Genomic DNA, 19,003 nt, shown 5'->3' on the forward strand with positions numbered 1-19,003 from the left:
CTTTAACCTTTAACTCACGCAATAGAAAATAGACCTGAGCTCATGCAGCGAAAGGGGTCTCACGTGAATCATGAGGCCGTAAAACATCTTCCGGCGGATCTCGCACCCTAAAGAAATTATCTGGCTCTTTCATGGTAATCGCACACCGATTGAACCTTAATACTCGGCTGAAATACTCTGACTTCTGTGGAAAGAATTTTTTTACGATAATGACTTTTTCATCCTGAAAGAGATGGAGTCCTTAATAAATGATTCTGTAACTCAAATTCTCACTCACACGCAAGGCCTTATACAATACACAACTTCAGTCATCGACTATGCAGAAAGAATCCGCATAAAATTAATCAACATACTTGAAACAAACCAGTGCACATAAACAGTTCACACACACACACACACACACACACACACACACACACACACACACACACACACACACACACACACACACACACACACACACACACACACACACACACACACACACACACACACACACACACACACACACACACACACACACACACACACACACACACACACACACACACACACACACACACACACACACACACACACACACACACACACACACACACACACACACACACACACACACACACACACACACACACACACACACACACACACACACACACACACACACACACACACACACACACACACACACACACACACACACACACACACACACACACACACACACACACACACACACACACACACACACACACACACACACACACACACACACACACACACACACACACACACACACACACGCACGCACGCACACACACGCACGCACGCACGCACGCACACACACACACACACACACACACACACACACACACACACACAAACACACATGTATATATATATATACATGGGGCTAGTTTCGGATCCCACCGGCGGCATGGTTGTTTTTCTGCTGCTTTATGTTATTTTCTTTAAGCGATTTATTAATCTAAGTACTATAATATCCCACTGATAAGCACAACACATAAAAAAAACATTCCCCTATGCACCTTGGTTTCGGTGACTGTTGGCTCCCTTCGTAAGTTTGTCAAACGGGCCCCTCATTTCCTTTAACTTATCTGCTAATAGCTTAACGAGGGTCTCGGTTCTGGCAGTCTCGATGCCATAGGTAGCTTAAGAGGGCTCGCGCACAGTTTCCGCCCTCGCCGTTAGATGACGTTCCACGTCACGCTCGCGGTATTACAGGACGTGCTATGTCCGCCGCTATGGTCGAGGGTGGCGCTGGTGAACACTCTCAAGGTTCACTTACACCCAATGAACATAAATACCCACGAGAGCAGCAGATAGGACAGCCGTCGCCGTAGCTCAGTTGGTAAGAGCACCGGACGCGATATTCGGAGGTCGTGGCTTCGGATCCCACCGGCGGCATGGTTGTTTTTTCTACTGCTTTATAAGTAATTTTCTTTAAGCGATTTATTAATCTAAGTACTATAATATCCCACTGATAAGCACAACATATAAAAAAAAACATTCCCCTATGCACCTTGGTTTCGGTGACTTTTGGCTCCCTTCGTAAGTTTGTCAAACGGGCCCCCTCATTTCCTTTAACTTATCTGGTAATATATATATATATATATATATATATATATATATATATATATATATATATATATATATATATATATATATATATATATATATATATCTATATATATATATATATATATATATATAGCCCGCCGCGGTGGCTGAGTGGTTATGGCGCTCGGCTGCCGGCCCGAAAGACGCGGGTTCGATCCCGGCCGCGGCTGTCGAATTTCAATGGAGGCGAAATTCTAGAGGCCCGTGTGCTGTGTGATGTCAGTGCACGTAAAAGAACCCCAGGTGGTCGAGATTTCCGGAGCCCTTCACTACGGCGTCCCTCATAGCCCCGAGTCGCTTTGGGACGTTAAATCCCCCATAAACCGCAAACCATATATATATACAAAAAAATTGCGGTGGTTTAGCTCCTGGGTTGACGCGATAGGTACAGCTTGCCGAGTGGAATCTGGTCACGTGACCGACCACGTGACAAACCACGTGATCAGCCACGGCGCCGCGCCAACGGCAGCTGCTCCGAACCGCGTGACCAGCCACGTGACAGTGTGGCGGCGCAGCCACAGGGTGGCTGTGCTGCCACGCTGAAGGCTCGAAATGCTACCGTAATGTAGCTATCGCTACAAAAAAGACAAAAACACAATTAGATTCAGTGGATAGTATACACAGATTCTGAAGAAGCTAGCTATTAAGTGAACGCCTCAAGAATATGCACGCCACACACCTCGAGAAGCCTTGGCATTTTGTCTACTCCCACGGTTGAACTTCTGGCCAGACTTCGTGTCTCAGTTTTATCCTTTTTCTCTTATTTGATTAAAACGCATTTTAGTTCCCACTATAGTCCTTTACATTTATATTCGCGACTTTCATCTGCCATATATCGGCGGTGCTGGTTGAGGCAACGTCACGGCCACTAATGATAAAATTCCGAAGTACGTGCTCATTCGATGACATAACAGAATTACGACTTAGGAAGTCGAGTAAGAAGGTAATCAGAGTAAAGGAACATTTATAAGAAACAAACAAAGCACCTGTTCGTAGCCAAATGTCACAACGTTTTGATGCCGGAATTCGTCAGGGCGCGAGACATGGGTGGGCTTCGATAAATATGAAAGTGAAGATATTCCAGCTCCTAAAGGCAAATGTAGTTCACCACAGTACATGCAACACGTTCACAAAGTTCATCATATTCCGTGTAGCTGTTCGCTACTGTTGTATATATTTTTATTCTGTTTTTTTCTCGTTCTGACTTTCACATCAAGGGAATAGGATGCGCTTTAAGCGCAGCACGAACCCAGAAAATTTCTTTGTCAGGACGATGTGAAAGTGATGGCGGCGTTTACATTTCATTAAGGCACCCTTCTTTCTGTGTGTTGCCGAAATTTCATACAACTTGTAAAGAGCCCCAACGAAGGACGCATGGTTCCCGATTTATGAATGCGTTCTTGATCTGACGCGTTTGTGACCGCGGGGGTCTGTGGACGTCTAGGATACACACTGGAACTCAACCAGTCTATTTTATGGCCAACGTAAGCCGATCCGCATGCTAAACCAAAACGCTACATTTTTAACGAAGCGTGCGAGCTCCGTAAGTCGGGTTGCCTGTGAAAGCGGGCATTCACTCCGGTATGGCCTGGAATTGAATTGTGCACGAGCCACAGGCGCAGCTCGCGCTCGCGGCCTCTCGCGACACGTGGTGGCCGGTCCTTGTGGTCTCTCGGTGGCTACGCGTGCCCTGGAGCTCTTAATTTTTCATCGCAAACATTTTGCGCGGGCCGTCGCCCAGCGCTGAGGAATGTCAGTGCCGAGAATATGAAGCGCGCACGTCTCGTGTTTGCCCCCGTTTAACCTCCTTGTTTAACGGCGTATTAGAGATGCGATCCTGGGCTCTTTTTCTGGATAGGAACACTCTGCGTCTATGAATGCAATGATAAATGCATGAGGTCAGTTTTAAGGTCTAGGGTGTCTTTCCGGTCCCACGCAGGTGATGGAAATGAGCTCCGATGTCACAATCGGTGACCGCCAGTCACTCTCTCTGCGCATATCCGCATATCAGCCTATCGCACTGGCCAGCATGAGAAAGACAATCAGCCGTCTTTATTTGGAAGCTTGACAGTGATGGAAAAATATCGGCTGTAACCGACGGTTAATAACGGCCGTTAAATGATTGTAGTTATTCTAACGTCACTGGCGATCATCACGATGCTACTTAAGGAAGATTTCTGCGATGTGTCTTTGTGAGAAGTGTCGCTTGAACGCATCCTTCGGGAACCGGACGTCGAGGTCGGGCCACTGATATTTTTTCTTCAGATAAGGACGGTGGGCGCTCTCCATCCGCCTTCGCTTTAAATCCTCCCTTGATGAGCTCTGCCCTATAATGCAGCGTGATAGACGCTTCAATGACGCAATTTGCTTCCTTCCAGAGTGTAGAATGACTCTAGCCAAGGAAAGCTAGAGCCAGGCAAGGAAAAGTATGAGCCAAATGCAGTCCTCAGATTGTTTAGAATGTGGCTTATCGTTTGAAGCGGCCCAAGCGGCGGTCGACAGAACATTTCAGATACACAGTGGAACTATCAGAGCAACTTTGGCACTGAAAGTTGCCTAGAAACGAACCCAAGCTCTCAGGGAAATAAAACCTGCAGAAGAATTGCGCCACATGCATCTTTTGGTACTTTCTATGCTTGCTTTGATTCTTGATTTTTCAATAAGGAACTCAGCTTACCAAAATTCCCGACCGAAATGAGGACGTTGACACCACACCATCCAGATGATCTAGTGGCCGTTAGCCATCCCACGGTGGTACAGGATCACGTCATACTTCTCTTCCTTTACACACTTCGTTTTTCTTTATTCAATTTTCTGGCTACTTTCTCGCACGTAGACATCATTATTGTTGCAGAGTATTCGCCGACAAAAACGCAGCTGACTTCCTCATAAAAGCTCTTTCTCACTAGGGATGTGTGCTATTTTTTCAGCAAACGCAGTGGTAGAAGTGCCGCTGCCTTTCTTCCCAACTGTCGAATGGTCTGAAGGGTTACTTCGGAGCAAATTAGCTGATCTCAGGCCTGCAGAGCTAAAATACAATCTTTAGCGTGAAGCTCAGCCTCAGATCCAAAGCCTACAAGTGCCATTGTCCGCACGCCATTCAAGGATGAAGCAATGGTCCCAATCTGCTGTAAATGAAAACTTCCAGAAAGCCACCCACCTTCTGCAAGGCCGTCAAGTCATGAAAGAACGCCAAACAAACATCTCATGCACAAACTATCCAAAGTTCATGGGCCACGGCAACTGTGGCGAATAAACTTGGCCATGGATAATGAAAAGGAAAAGTATTTCTATCTGCACAGAAAGCAAGGAAATGTTACCTCAGTCAAACGCTTCCTAAGCTTACTTGCTTTTTTCACATCTTCATTGCCTTCTGATTTTATGTCTAGGTAAGTAACTTATAAAAAACACGCAGTTTAAAATAAAGTTTTCGATGAAAGTTTACGCTTGTCATCCTGTGTCGTCCCTTCTGTTATAGAGTTTGCGCACCCCTACGCCAAGACCTAAGCAACCAAGCAGCAGAAAAAAAGCCAACGAAGAGCATAGCACTAAGGGTGAGTACCACCCCGATTCGAACTATCTGGGTGTACACTTCCTTTAGATGAACAATCATTCTACTGAAGTGGTCTTTTGCAGAAACAATCGATTCACAATGTGTGTCCATCATGCGTGTTTACCAGAAGCTGGGTAGTCTAATCAGAAAAAAAAACACGTCTAAGGGCTCATCAACAAATGGCAGTGCAGTGGGATGTCGCACAGAATGCAGTGTCAAATTTATATGTTTTTCAATATCAGTTGCATGATATCCCAGAAGAGTATTGCTGGTCATCGCCACAGGCAAACATCCCGCGTCTTTAACTGCCAGTTGTTGTTGTTGTTTACCTCACAAAATGACACATACCCACTAAGGGGTCTGTCTGTCTGTCTGTTACTTCCAGGAAGAAAGAAAGGAAGGAAAGTGCACAGGCCTGCTCAATGGCTCAAGCCGAGCCACAATCGCTATCACGTGCAGATAGAAGGAGAGTTGAAAGAGGGGATAGAAAGACAGGATAGTAAAGACGCGCTAAAGACAAGGCCGATCCCGGAGGTAGTGCAATACCGGGCCAACCGGTGGCGGGAGTAAAGCATTCTTCAAACTCTCCGCCACATTTCCAAAAATAAGTCTAATTGGACCCGTAACAGATACTCTACGGGGATTGGCCATAACCAGTGACTATTTGTATTGTACATTGCTTGTGGCAAGAATAGGATGACCTAAGAAATTGGACAACTCAGTTTCCGTGACAGAGGTGGTTGCAGGTGGTTAGGGGGTCTAAGAAGCTTAAATTTAGGCATAGGAGTGAGTACAAGAAAAAAGGAGGGAAAAAGAAAAAAGAAAAAAATGTAGGAATTGTGAAGAGGAATCACCCTAATACGAAAGCTCATGATGGTATGGGCAGTACGAAACTTATGATGATATACGTTTTGTTTCTAGAAAATAAATTTGAACGGCAGAGCAAACATTCCCATTATTATGGCGAAGCATAGAAGCGCCAAGAGACAGAACAACCGCAGAAGGCAGACGCAAACTGTGTTTCTGTAAGGGAACTTCTAGCAGTCGCCTCCTGAGCAATCAGTAGCGACGACAATAGAGAAGAAAGTGCTTTATTGTTTCCGGTTCAGCACAATACGGACACAATGCGGAGGTCACAAGACCATGCCTGTAGAGGTAAAAATTTAGATGCGGCACCAGGCAACATAGTAGCGTGAAGGAACGTTCAAGTTTGCGGGATCGCCAGGCTGTACTCCTCAAAGGGAACAGGAGGTGCTGAAAATCGCCCAATAAAGTAAGCGCCGATGCGTCAAATTCTTTCATTAAAGTGTACGTACGAAATCATGCCGCCGTAATGTAAGCACTGATTGGAAGGGGGTCAACAATCGGACTACTCAGGGCTGATTTCGCGAAAGCATAAGCTGATTCATTTAATAAAAGACCCCTGTGCCCAGGAACTCAAACAAATCGAATTGATTTGACATGTCGAGGGATCAGAAATTTTAGTATTCGAAAGGGCTGCGATTCAGTAGACGCAGACAGGGAAGTGCATAAGGATAATGAGTCCGTAATTATTCCTATAAAGAGTTGGGTATCTTGCGCAGAGCAAGAACCGCTGCTAGAAACTCGGCCAGATAAATAGGTGTAAAATCTTGAAGACGGAGGGAAAAAGACCAGTCAAGGGACTGAGAGTAAATGCCTACACCTGCCTTTTCTTCACACACCAAGGCATGAGTCGCAATTGCAACATGTGAGCAGAAGGGCATCAAGTAGTCTTGCACCATATTGTTTAACAATGAGAAAGACAGTAATTTGGCGTTACGTGGATGAATATCATCCTAAATGACGTCCAAAATTGAGAGGATGGTCCGCACCGGAACAATTTCAGGTATTCGCACATTTAGTGGGCCAAGCAAGGGTTCACCGAAACAGATTTGGGGAGTTCAAAGCCGAGACCACCCGACACCCCAGAACTCCGCTCGCTGAGCTAGGCAAATCAACTGGAATGCATGCTGCTCCGAATCGCAAAGCTTTAAGAACGTTTGTACCGTCAGCAGGCGAAACTTTGCAGTAAGAGGCGGCACCCGCGCTTCAAGATACAAAACATTGTTGGCCCTGTATTTAGGGAGACCCGAACAGACGCGCAGTGCTTCACGCTCTAAAAGCAGAAGTGGACGCCGTTGGTATGCAGCCGCTCCAGAAAACAGAACGCAGTCAAATAATAAGTAGGCCGGATATAAATTTTGTAAATCATCAGAAGAGCGTGCCTGCGCATACCGCAGCGTTGGTTACTCAGCCTACGCAGAAGACCGACCGCCCGTACCCCTTTCGCAGCATTCTGATCTATATGTGACCGCCAAGAGAGAGAAAGAGATGTCATAAGTTACCCCGAGGCACTTTAGAGAACATACCTGTGAAATCACGTCATGACAATAAGCCAGTGAAATGTATACCTGATGAGAAATCGGAAAAACTAACAACGCACACTTGTTTGCATTAAGACATAAGTGTATTTCAGATAACCATCGGTCAAGAGTACTTAAATACGACTGTAGCAACATGTAAACAGAATGTAAGTCACTCGCAGCAGCAAAGAAAGCTATATCGTCTGCATACACGTATGTATGTCAGCCACGTATGTAGTCACGTGAGGAGTAGTCGGAATAGAACTGAGTAAGAAGTCGAAACGTACAGGGGAGAGAACTGCACCTTGAGGCACACCTCTAGATTGACGAAATTTCGTTGTAGAAACCCCGCGTTGACAACAATAAATTTCCCTGTGAGCCAGGAAAGCTGACACCCATGCGAAAAATCAACTTGGAAAGCCCAGGGCCTGTAGCCTGTACATCAGAGGCCCGTGTTCTACACTGTCATAAGCTTTAGAGATGTCAAGAGTTACAAGCGCAGCATATTGACGACGCCGGCGAGCTAGCCAGTTCCTGCTGCTGCGCTTTGGATGTCGTCGTCTTCCTCGACTCCCATCCGTGCCCAGCGGATCCAGAACACACCGCTATCGCTTTGCCCCATTAAACTGAGCCTCGAACTGAAACCGAAGAGCGAGCGCGCCTAATTCGCATTTGGCCTAACCACGCTAAATCGTCCGTCCTTTTTTTACTCCTACTTAGGCACTCCGCAATGTCTGGCTTGGCATTTTCACCTTATTGTTTGTTTTTCTGACCACGCCGAAACAACGCGAAACCTACTTAAAAACAGTGAATAGCGATGTGGCAAAGGGGCAAAACGGGGCGCGTTCTCCTGGAAATAATTCAGTGACTCAAGAAGAGTGTATGGCGGAAATTAACACAAAAATCTGGACTACTCCTGCATGGCATAGTCTTCTGGGTGATGTGTCTCTACGGTACATTGAATTATGGCAAGGATCTTGAAATACAGATCCAAAAGCCGCACGACAGAAATGTCTCTGAAACGCGGTGAAGCGAAGGAATTTACCTGAGAACACATTACCTCGCGCGCAATACACATGACTGGGCTTCCGAAAAAAAGTGCCGCCGAGCTGAGTAGCGCCGCTGAAGACTCGTTTTCCATGGCATATTTTGTGCGTGCTTTCATTTGCGAAACACGCTGCATTTATTAAGAAACAATATTGCGGACAAGGATTCGTTCGTTTGCGGAACGAGCGGAACATGGCAGTGACCTAAGTGGAAATTTTACCAGGTGTTTCACTCTCCCCGTTTTTGGCAGTCGTTCGGCGCGTGGCTATCGTAGAGGGACAAACGCGCAGAGCTGCTAAAGTTTGCGCAACGAGAAGAGGCACTCTTTACCTTGCCCTTTCGAAAGCCTTCCACTTCGCGCTCGAGTACGCGTTCTCATTCTGTCCTTGTAGGTGACAGCGAAAGGGAGCGGGGCAACGAATGTTTGCCGTGCGGCGCGGCCGCGCGTGTGTTTCGCGGACGAAGTAAAGCAACTCAATCCTCTATGCCGATGTTTCGCGCCAGTCGGTGGTCTAAAATATGGCGAAGGCGCGGCGCACTGGCCTAGTTGGGAGATACGGACAGCGCGCGGGGAAGGTGTCCTCCGCAGCGCGCGAGAGCCACTCGCGGGTGTTGCGCCGACGCCACTTTGTCACTGGAGCGCTCGAGCTGCGCGGCGGTCCAGTATCCGCGCCACGCTTCCTGTCAGTCGGGCCGTAGGCCGGTCATCCCCGAGTCGGGAATTGTCCTCGGGAGAGCTGGCCGAACGCGGTTCCCGCGTAGCGGGATGGACGACAGCAATAACCGCGAGGGGCTGACGGTTCCCACACCATCTATCAGTGCTTCCGGGCGTTTCTTTAGCCGCGCACCATGGCTGGGCGAAAGGCGGTTTCGGTATTGCTTTGTCTGCTGTGCGTAGTGTTTCTCGCCGCCCTGCGCGTATGGTCTTGTTGCTTGCGCCGTTGGAGGTCCGGGGATTTCGTCCCTGAAATGTTGCCTGCCTGGCTTATCTGTATATAGTTTTTTTTTTCTCGCGTCCTGCTTGTCTTCTGGGCGCTCGGGTGCTAAACAAACTGAAGTCTGCCGATGAGCGGGAAAAAGCCGACCGAAAAGCACGGCAGCCTGCTTGGGTGCAACGAAGGAGCAGGGGGGAGGGGCGGGGGGTGGCACGAGAAAAATGGGTCTCATGTTTTTTCGAATTAAGTGCGGTTGGCGGGTTTCTGTAATGGGGCATTTGTCTTCCTCGCAACTCGGGGACGGGTCAGAGCTTGGCCACAATGTGCCTTACTTTTGGCGATAGCAAACAACAATGCTGCCGTAGCTGGATTAAAGCTTAAGTGGGCGACGAAGATTTCTTTCGTTGTGTTTTTTTCATCAACGAAATACGTGAGATGACTCGCGTGCCTGGCTCCTGGAAATGAAAAAGAGAAACAAACGCTTTTTGCTGTTTTTGTCCGCAGTGAACTCTCAAAAGACAGACCAAGCAATTTTTGCGCGCACGAAAACGTTGCTCGAACCACTCAACAGCATCCTTGCTGTTATCAAACCCTAGCCTCCAACCAAGAAAATGATCGTGTAAAACAGCTGCAGACAATAGTGGTAAGGGGGGAATGAAATGTTGCGAAATTTATTTCTAACTTCATGATACACAGAAGTATCGTTCTTCAGGCCTATTTATAACAGTGAGGAGAGGTAAAAAAATTTGGGGAGAATTACACATAGTGATGATAAAGCGCAGTGAGGAAGCTTGCCCTTCGAAATCCTGGAGGAATGGGGCGCGACCACCGTCCCGGGCCCTCTCTCACTGGACTTCGCCATGACCACGCTCGAGGCTCTAGCGTGGGCGAGGATTCGAGAATTTGCTCACGACGCAGGGAGGGCCTAATGACTGCCGCCAGCTCATCCGAGCGTAGCGAATTCGCACCTGGAGTCTGCTGAAAAAAAAAGTTATTTGTGACTGCTGGTTCCGCTTAATGTCGAGTTATTGTGTAGCGTACGCAGGCGCCTGCCGGGGAACAAAATGAAATTCCAGGCTTGGACTGCTTAACAAGAAAATGCTCGGGTTCTCTGGACTGTGAGAGGGGGCAGCCGCGTGCTGCCCGCCCTCCCGACAGAAGTAAATGGCGAAGGGAGATGGACGTCGGGCAGTTGCTCAGTGCAGGCGCGTGCAATACAACTTGGCATCGGAATGTCAGTTTACTTTTGCCGCCTTGGTGGCTCAGTGGTTATGGTGCTCGGCTGCTGTCCCGAACGACGCGGGTTCGATCCCGGCCGTTGGCGGTCGAATTTCGATCGAGGGGAAATGCTAGAGGCTGGTGCGCTGTGCGTCGTCAGTGCACGCTGCAGAACCCCAGATGGCTGAAATTATCCGGAGCTCTCCACTACGGCGTCCCTCATGGCTTGAGTCGCTTTGGGACGCTAAAGCCTATAAACCACCAAACATCTTTTTTTCATTTAATTTTATTTCGAGGACTTGTCATGTGGCATTAGATTGGGCCGTCAATATGCTGCATAAGGTCGTAGAGGCTATTGGCGCTCAGAAACCTGAGCAGGCTCCGGCTTTTAGTGTTGCACGTCAGCCACATGGTGTAATCTCTCTCCCTGGTAGCCGTCAGACCAACTGGCAGTAGTCGTCCTAGTCTTGAAGCCCTTGTTCTGGGACACGTCCCTAATAGATGGCAACCAGGGACGCCAGCGGCGGGCGTTGGACATTTAGGACGTGCTAGGGACTGTATCTTCTTGAGAGCCCATCGGCACGTCACCGACGGGGTAAGGGTCTCCCCAGCCCTAATCATTCTAAGGTGCACCTTCTCCAGTCTCATTAAATTATAAGGGAGGGTGAGTGCACGGGGGACTTTTCGATAGTGGGATGCGTGTTGGTCCACATCTAATGCGCCGACTGGCAAGTCTTGAAGAATTGCTGTCCAGTGTGTAGCTCTTAATGAATGATAAATAAGCAATAAAATTATATATTAATTATTTCTAACAACAAACTAAGTTACAATAACCCCAGTACAGTATGGCGCAATGAATTGGTGGTTGAAATAAATCACGCCTGCAGATTAATGAGCTGCCCAATAAAGAAGCCTGCATGCCTTGGTGATCCGCTTCAGGACCCTCTATAGGCAAGAGTATACCGCTTTAGTAGAATGTCCTTGCAGGCTAGTTAGTTTTTTTTTCATTAAAAGGTAGGAGTGCGCGAAAAAGACAAGGACAGTAGACATAGGAACGAAAACGGCACCACGAGCGCAGACTTCCAGTCCTACCTTCTAAAGAGTAAATCGCCAGGTGCGCCTTCGCTACACGCACTTCTAGCTTCTCTCAAGTGCGCAAAGTAAGTATGATGTTCCTGAAAATTGGCATGCGCAGTAACTGATCCAAGAAGAGAAATAGCGTTTAAAGCATGTTTTTTTTCTTAAATAGAAATGCTTATTACAATGAAAACAGTAATGTGTGGCTTAAGCTAGCTCCCAGCTTTAAGGAGCGCTTCCTTTGATATACCTGAGCAAGCAAACGCTTTTGCCCCCCGTAAGAAACCTCGCTTGCAAGCAGGAACTCTTTAAAAAAACAATATTGCATTCAGCATCGCAACTGCGATAACGTCTAAGTATCTAGAGAAGCTTTGTATGTCCTGACTCGAAACGCTGGGGGTCATTCATTTGCGATACAAATTGCTCAAGTATTGATCCTTCTTCGGCAAATGATTAGCACAGTATTTTGCAAACGTGACATTGCGTTGTGAAGATTTTAGGGCCAGCCTTGGCACAAGTCTAAGTGGTACCCAGTGCCCTATCGCCATTCCAACCGCGTAACGGCATCCTGAAACGGGTCTGGATGAAAATTAATTTCTGAACTTTATTTACTTAGAAATTATACCTTTTTAGGTTGTGAAATGAATTCCTTTCACTCACCACGTTCTTCGCTTTTGAAGCCGCGAGCCTTATGTACCAATGCCGATTACTGACACCAACGTAGTTTACGCACTCGATCTATCCAGCTACTAATTTCTACGGCGTTACTGCTTTTATTCTTTCGCCCCAGCATCGTAGGTCTTGGACCATCAGGGGGAAGAGAAAAGAAAGAAAAAAGCAGGCATGCACGTGCCAAACTGGGCGAGAAAAAATACGGGCCGTCGAATCCTTCTCTGCAACTCAGGCATTGTACTGGCTAGGATATCCAAGAGCTCATCCTTGCCACTATGCGCTCGGACGAGCACGCGGAGCATGTCTAAAGAAGAAAGCTCGCGGCGTGAAAGAGACGGCGACGATGGCGACAAGCATGAAATGGACGTCAGCCTTCCTACGCGGCCGAGTGTGGGCATGTGCCGTTAGACGCTTTGCAGACAAGTAAAAACAACAACGTTGGCCGCATTGAAGAGCCGGTCATGCACCTCAAACCATTTCATGCTTGGTCCAACTCCGCTTGTATGAGGACTCCGCTTTTTTTGCTGGCGGACTGTTCATGGCGAGTTTCTGAAGAAGCCATATGGCTGGTAGAGCAGCTGAACTGGTGCACTGCACAGGGATTACCCGAAAGCCATGCCTGGCCCTCTGCTTTGTGGCGGCTTGCCGGTATTTAGCTGGTGGGGTCGTCGGTCATGGTTGCGCTCGAGAAGAGATCAGGCCTGGATAGTTGCGTAAATCTCCTTGTTTATAGGTTTTTGCCTCTGAAAAGTTTCGAGCAAAGGTGAAAAGAACACAAAATTAACATACTTGCTCGAAGTGCTTATTTATTTATTAATTCAGAAATACCGGCAGCGCTCTAAGGCATTTGTGCAAAGAAGAAAAGGTAGCAACAGATAGTTTTAAGTTACGCATACACTGTGGAGGCAGTGGCAGAACGTTACTCCTGCGAAGCATTGGAGATGTTCGTTTCATGGCGAATTTATGCGGCGAGAATAATTTAGTTTGCTTAGTAACCATGTATGCAGTCTACCATGGTCATCAGTAAACTAAAATAAGAAAAATATTTCGATGAAAATTTTCGTTCCACAGCGGCGCAAGCCAGAGAGTCCGAATGTCGGTGAGCAGCATTTCGCAAAAAGTCCCCCGACGATAAATATACTGGGCACCGCGCTTAACTGTGCACCTTGAAAAATGGTTCCGAAAATTTCGGTGCAAGCTTCTGCGTGTGTTGGTTGCGGCACCTGTACTCGATCATTTTCAGCAAGCCTTTGGTGTTGTATTCCGGAGATGCCATTTTCTCCTCAGCGACGAAGGACGAGGATTAGCCTGGGAGTCCTACCAGCTTGGCGGCACCCTCATCAGCCCTTCGATGAAGGGCAACCAAGCACAAAGACAGCCACGAATACCCTGCACTACTCTAAAGAGCGCACCACTCACATTTAGGCACAGGTGCTAAGCCGGAATGCTAAGTGAAATATGCTAAGCGACATGCCGGTCTTGGATGCACTCACTATGTTATGATCGTACTTCTAGCCACGCAGGCCGGAGCAGGCGACATTCGAGAGCGGTCAACAAAGCCGACAACCTAACGGCACAATAACCAATGATGACAAGATTCAAGATCCAAAGATGACAAGATTCTTGGCCGGTATTGATAAGCGCATCAATGCTTTCGTGTTAAAACTTGCAAGCCATTGTTCAGCGAGTGCACGGTTTTAACGAGGAGCAAGGACAGTCACATGCGTGAGATTACAGATGCTCGTGTGATTTGCAAAGAAGGCAGCCTAGTGCGTCAATACACCTTAAGTTAATATCTCGGGTAAGAAAAGGACGCTCCTGGATGCAAAAGGCTAGAGGGTGCGTTGAGTTTTTCCTCTCTTTTGTTGAACTCGCTTCAGTATATGTATACTTAAGTGTCGTCAATAAAATTGAGTGGCAAGTTAGCGCTGTGTCCTGTGTCTTTCTCATGACCCCGTCTGCTTGTGCGCTTATGTTTTCGCGAAAATTATGAGCAGCCAACTATCCCAAGAAAGCGCTTCATTGAGCCTCATTTCTCGCTCGTTCATTCTCACAACTCGGAAATGATAATGATGTAGCCAGCGGCAGTCATTTTCTGGTTGTTTTGAAGAGAAAAGGGGCCCGGTGTGCGATCATAGGTGCATAAATAGTAGCGGTCTCGTGTAAAAGCCGCCTTACCTTTTTTGTTTCCAAAATGGTCTACTCATAGAAACGTGCTTCGGAAACTGACAAAAAAAGAAGAAACAAAATAAATTAAATACCAAAAATTTGAGCACGAGAAGAAAAGAAAAAATTTTCCTCCGATTCTACATGGCCCTTCTATGCTTAGCAGCGCCCTTTGATAGTCAATGTTAGGCTGCGAAAAAGTAGGCTTTCTTTTTTTCCTCAAGTGCCCAAATACGATTGTCTATATGTCTCAATACCGCTGGATATAAGAACACGAGAAGCGGTGGTAATAAACAACCAGCAGAATTTAGGGGCTCTCAATAAATTAAACAGCCTTCTTACCAGCGTGAGGAGTAATTGCTTATTAACATTCATACGGGAGCCGCCATATACTTACAACTAAAAGTTACACATTGTTCTCCTCAAAGCGCTATCCCCAACAGAATCGATACGGCGGCACCGCTTAGAATTTTGAACCGAGATATGAACTCCCGATTTATGCTCTAAATCAGATGAAAACTGAGCAGCAGCCGCGCAATCTCTCTGGTGATTTGTGATAACAAAAATGAGGTTTATTGCAACTTCACAATGAAACTATTGGCCCACGCTACGCCTAAAACAGCAATAGCAATGATAAAAAAGTGGCTATTGCGCTGTTTTTTTCAAAATTTAGCTGGACTTCGCAGCCAGCTGTGGGTGGGCGGTACTCATGATCGTTTGCGCACATTACGCCATAAAGGGGCCGTCCTTTTGTCTCCTTTATAAAACTGCGTTCTCCTCTTCCCCCTACTGCTAGAGCAGGTTACCTAACTGCACTTCAATTTTTTTTTGCATGTGAGTGGTTGAAATCTGGCATAAGCCTCATTTTTTTCCTCCGTGTTATTTGTCTTCCTCGCCCACGGAGGAGTGCAACGCCATCAATCACACACCCCACGCTTCAAAGTGAGCGCTGCAGAAAAGAAGGTTCGATGGCTTTCTTTGTATATTGGTTTCACAGTTTCTTTCAGATGGTTCAAGGGTTCTTGACACTTACACTGGGTACGGAACCTTCGCATGACCTCAGCGCGAGCGCGTACATTTATTTTTCCAGGGTTTTATAGCGTTTGCTACTCATTTTGTGCCACGATGTTTTTGGGAAGTTCAGTCATAAACAAAAGCGAGAAAACAAAGGCAATAAAAACAGGCCACTTACGGCTGCCCAGAAACACAGGAGAGACCTTCTAAAATTAAGTGTTCTTCTGGCTCTTCTTACGCGTTCCCCCATCTTGAATTCACTTGATAGCAGATTTTTTCGTCCACTTTTCCTCCATGCGTTCCATTACTTACAGAGAAACACCTGGTGTTTCAGAGCATGCCAGCTTCTTCAGGGAAGCCTGCGGAGTTTGGGGCCAAGCTTTGAGAGCCCGTAAAGGGAGAGGCGCTGGCCGAGGCCTGCAGCCTAAAGCGGCTGAGGCTCAGGTGCGCACACTTCCGTGCTCGGGCCGTTCCCGTCAGAAGCGCAGGGCGCGGACGCTGCCCGAGCTGGGCTCCAAGCTGCGGTTTCCGTCTGCAGCAAGGGTGCCGTATACCGCAGGAGGAGGGGTTCAACGCTCTCCGCCGGGTCACAGTCGCGACACGCGTCGTTAGCGATGAGACCATGTTTGAAGCTGCGAGTCGTGGTTCAAACGCTGCCCACTAGCTCTGTACGCACGATAGCAATCGGTCACTTATGGTGGAGGGTGCCACGTTTATCTTTCCATCTGCAGCCTACCCTTTCATGTTTCTAGGAAGCCCACTCAACGGGAAGATTTTTCGACTTTGATTCAGTATATCAGGTAGCGCACAAGCGATCTATGGCAATAGGTTTTCTGAATCGAGCTAACTTCGCTTGCACCAATGCCACCAGCCTCAAGAACGAACTACAGGCGATCAGAAACTACATTGATCAAAATGGCTACCCAAGAAACTTGGTCAAGAAGGTCAGTCAGAAAGAATGCGGACGCAAGCTGCAGCAGATTAAAAAAAGAGGCCTGAATAGGCAGCGAAGGCAAGGCACGCTCCGGTTCAGTATCTCCCCGAAATCACCGAGGCCCTGTCATGTGTTTTTCGAAAACATGGTGTGCCTATTGCAAACGTGCCTACAAGCAAGCTACGGACAGAGCTGGTCAACGCCAAGGATGCTCTCCCTCGCGCTAAGTACCCCGGGGTAGACTACAAAATTCTGTGCGCCGACAGCGAAGCCGTGTACAGGTGCGGTCAAAGTTTTACAGAGATCGATTCGGCGTTTCAATTTTTTTTTTCAAAACACCTCTCTCGACGAGCGTTTATGCGAATGTCGCATAGGAAAAGGGGGACGCCGGCCAGACGCTCCAAGCCACTGCTCTGCTGCGTGTGAATCAGGGAGAATTGCTCACTCGTGTGGTGTGGGCCGCAAAGGAAGGAGCGAACCGAGCAAATCCGACGAGACAGAGTGTGTCAGGCGGCAGCACTGGCTGCTTTGGAGAGTGCTACTGGGATGGTGGCTGCAGCCATCGCAGTGCCTCGCCTCCGTGATACGCATACGTCTATTGACGCCACCATGTGGCCGGCGAGCTGCTCGTGCGGCGTGACGGCGCACTTATGCGCTTGGTGTTTTCTGCGAATTACCGAGAGGTGGTGTAGCGCTTGCCTGTTTCCATGATTTCATGATAGAGATTTCATGACAGAGGGCGAGCAAGCATACCAGGCACATTAGAGTGCCCGGGCTGGCAGAAGAGCTTCACCATCCGGCGGGTGGTGAAACAGTGCTCTGTACTGTGCGACCAGCTTGCAGCGTCACTCACTCGCCTCTGCAACGAAAACAAGTGTTGAAAGTTCCCTAGGGCCACACATACACCTTTTAGGATCCCGTTATTTCAGGGCCGGCAATCGATTCTACGTTAGCAGGTGGGAATAATGAGCGCCGAGGAGGTTCAAAGGTGGTTTGAATTGCCGGGTCGATGTAGTGCTCTCTGCCCTGGAGAAAAAGCTCAGCAATATTTGTTATTATTTCAGGAAAGGGTGAGTTACTGACGCAAGTAAAAAAAAAACATAAATAGTAAAAAAGAAGAAAGTAATGATGCGAGCACCAGTCGCTGGCAATTCGTGTTGCTACAACGGTTGTCTCTGAAGGGCCTTTGTAATTTTGGTCTGCTGGTTGGTAAAAATACAATATGCTGAAATGAACAAATGGACACACTGCGAAATACGAGGCACGCCGTAGTGAAGGGCTGCGGATTAACGTCGGCCACTCACGATTTTGGCGACGACACGCGACTCCACCAGGAGATATCACTATACCAAATTTTTGCGTTTTTGCCTCTATAGAATAGCGGCCGCAGAAGAACGGATCCAATTTAAGAAGTTGGACTCTGCAGCCGAACGCTACAGCGCCGCCGAGGACCATACCATAGGCAAATGTAAGATTGAGAGAGAAAAAACGACCAAATACAGAGCTCTGCCTCCTAGACTGTGGCGCGCTGAAAGAAATGAGAATGCGACCATCGTCGCCAGACATAGCCAAGAAGCCATGCAACAGTTCATAAAGGCGTCCTCCATCAGCGCAGAAGGTCATGCATTATGAACTGTTTCGCTTAATAAGTACGATATTTTTATGAGGTTGGGCTGTGAGCCTGTTAGAGCATATGGATTATTTTCTCTTCGTACTTTGCACTTTTGCTATGTTAGTGTGCTTCACTGACTTGCGCATGCGTTCGCTACGTTTGTGTAGTAAGATTTCGTTGTGAACCAACACTCGTATTCGCCACTTTTATTCGTAGCCGTTTTGCACGCCAGTTCGTTCCAGCGGAATACACATCGGGCGCCCGTGATGAGAACCCCGTCCCCGCCCAACGCGACATCCGATACGACTCATATTGGCTAGCACTCGCGCCGCTCTCTTTTGTCGACGTAACGAGGTATATTAACAGAATACTTTCAAGTTTGCAGACAAAAAGAAAAGAAAATATTGGCTGTGGATGAGCTCTGGTTAACTTATAGTGGAATTGCGAAAGCTTCGTTTCCTCGGCACGTCGTCTGCGCAGCGTATCATTCCGACGCTCTCGAGAACTCAAACCGGTCTCTTCCGCAGTTGAAGAGTCACTCCGAGACGTGGCACGACTTATTTTAGCCGCATCTTCGTTACGACGTTTCTTGAGTCGTGCGGCGCGCTCATCTGGCGTCTCTTGTGCGCGTTGTCTCTTCCTCGCTTCGTTCTGTCGTTGTTGCGTTTCGCGCTCTCCATAACGACTACAATACACTGAGGCGAAGCGCATATACCATCCGAGAGGCGACACCTGCTTTCCCTCTACCCA

General features: G+C 47.7%; 1 pseudogene; it reads right to left on the reverse strand.

Annotated features, from left to right (window-relative positions):
• Positions 1–5,706: 5,706 nt before the first annotated feature.
• On the reverse strand, positions 5,707–5,858 carry LOC144116754 (U2 spliceosomal RNA; annotated as a pseudogene).
• Positions 5,859–19,003: the final 13,145 nt, after the last annotated feature.

This window comes from Amblyomma americanum, chromosome 1, assembly GCF_052857255.1.
Source record: "Amblyomma americanum isolate KBUSLIRL-KWMA chromosome 1, ASM5285725v1, whole genome shotgun sequence".
Classification (NCBI taxonomy): domain Eukaryota; kingdom Metazoa; phylum Arthropoda; class Arachnida; order Ixodida; family Ixodidae; genus Amblyomma; species Amblyomma americanum.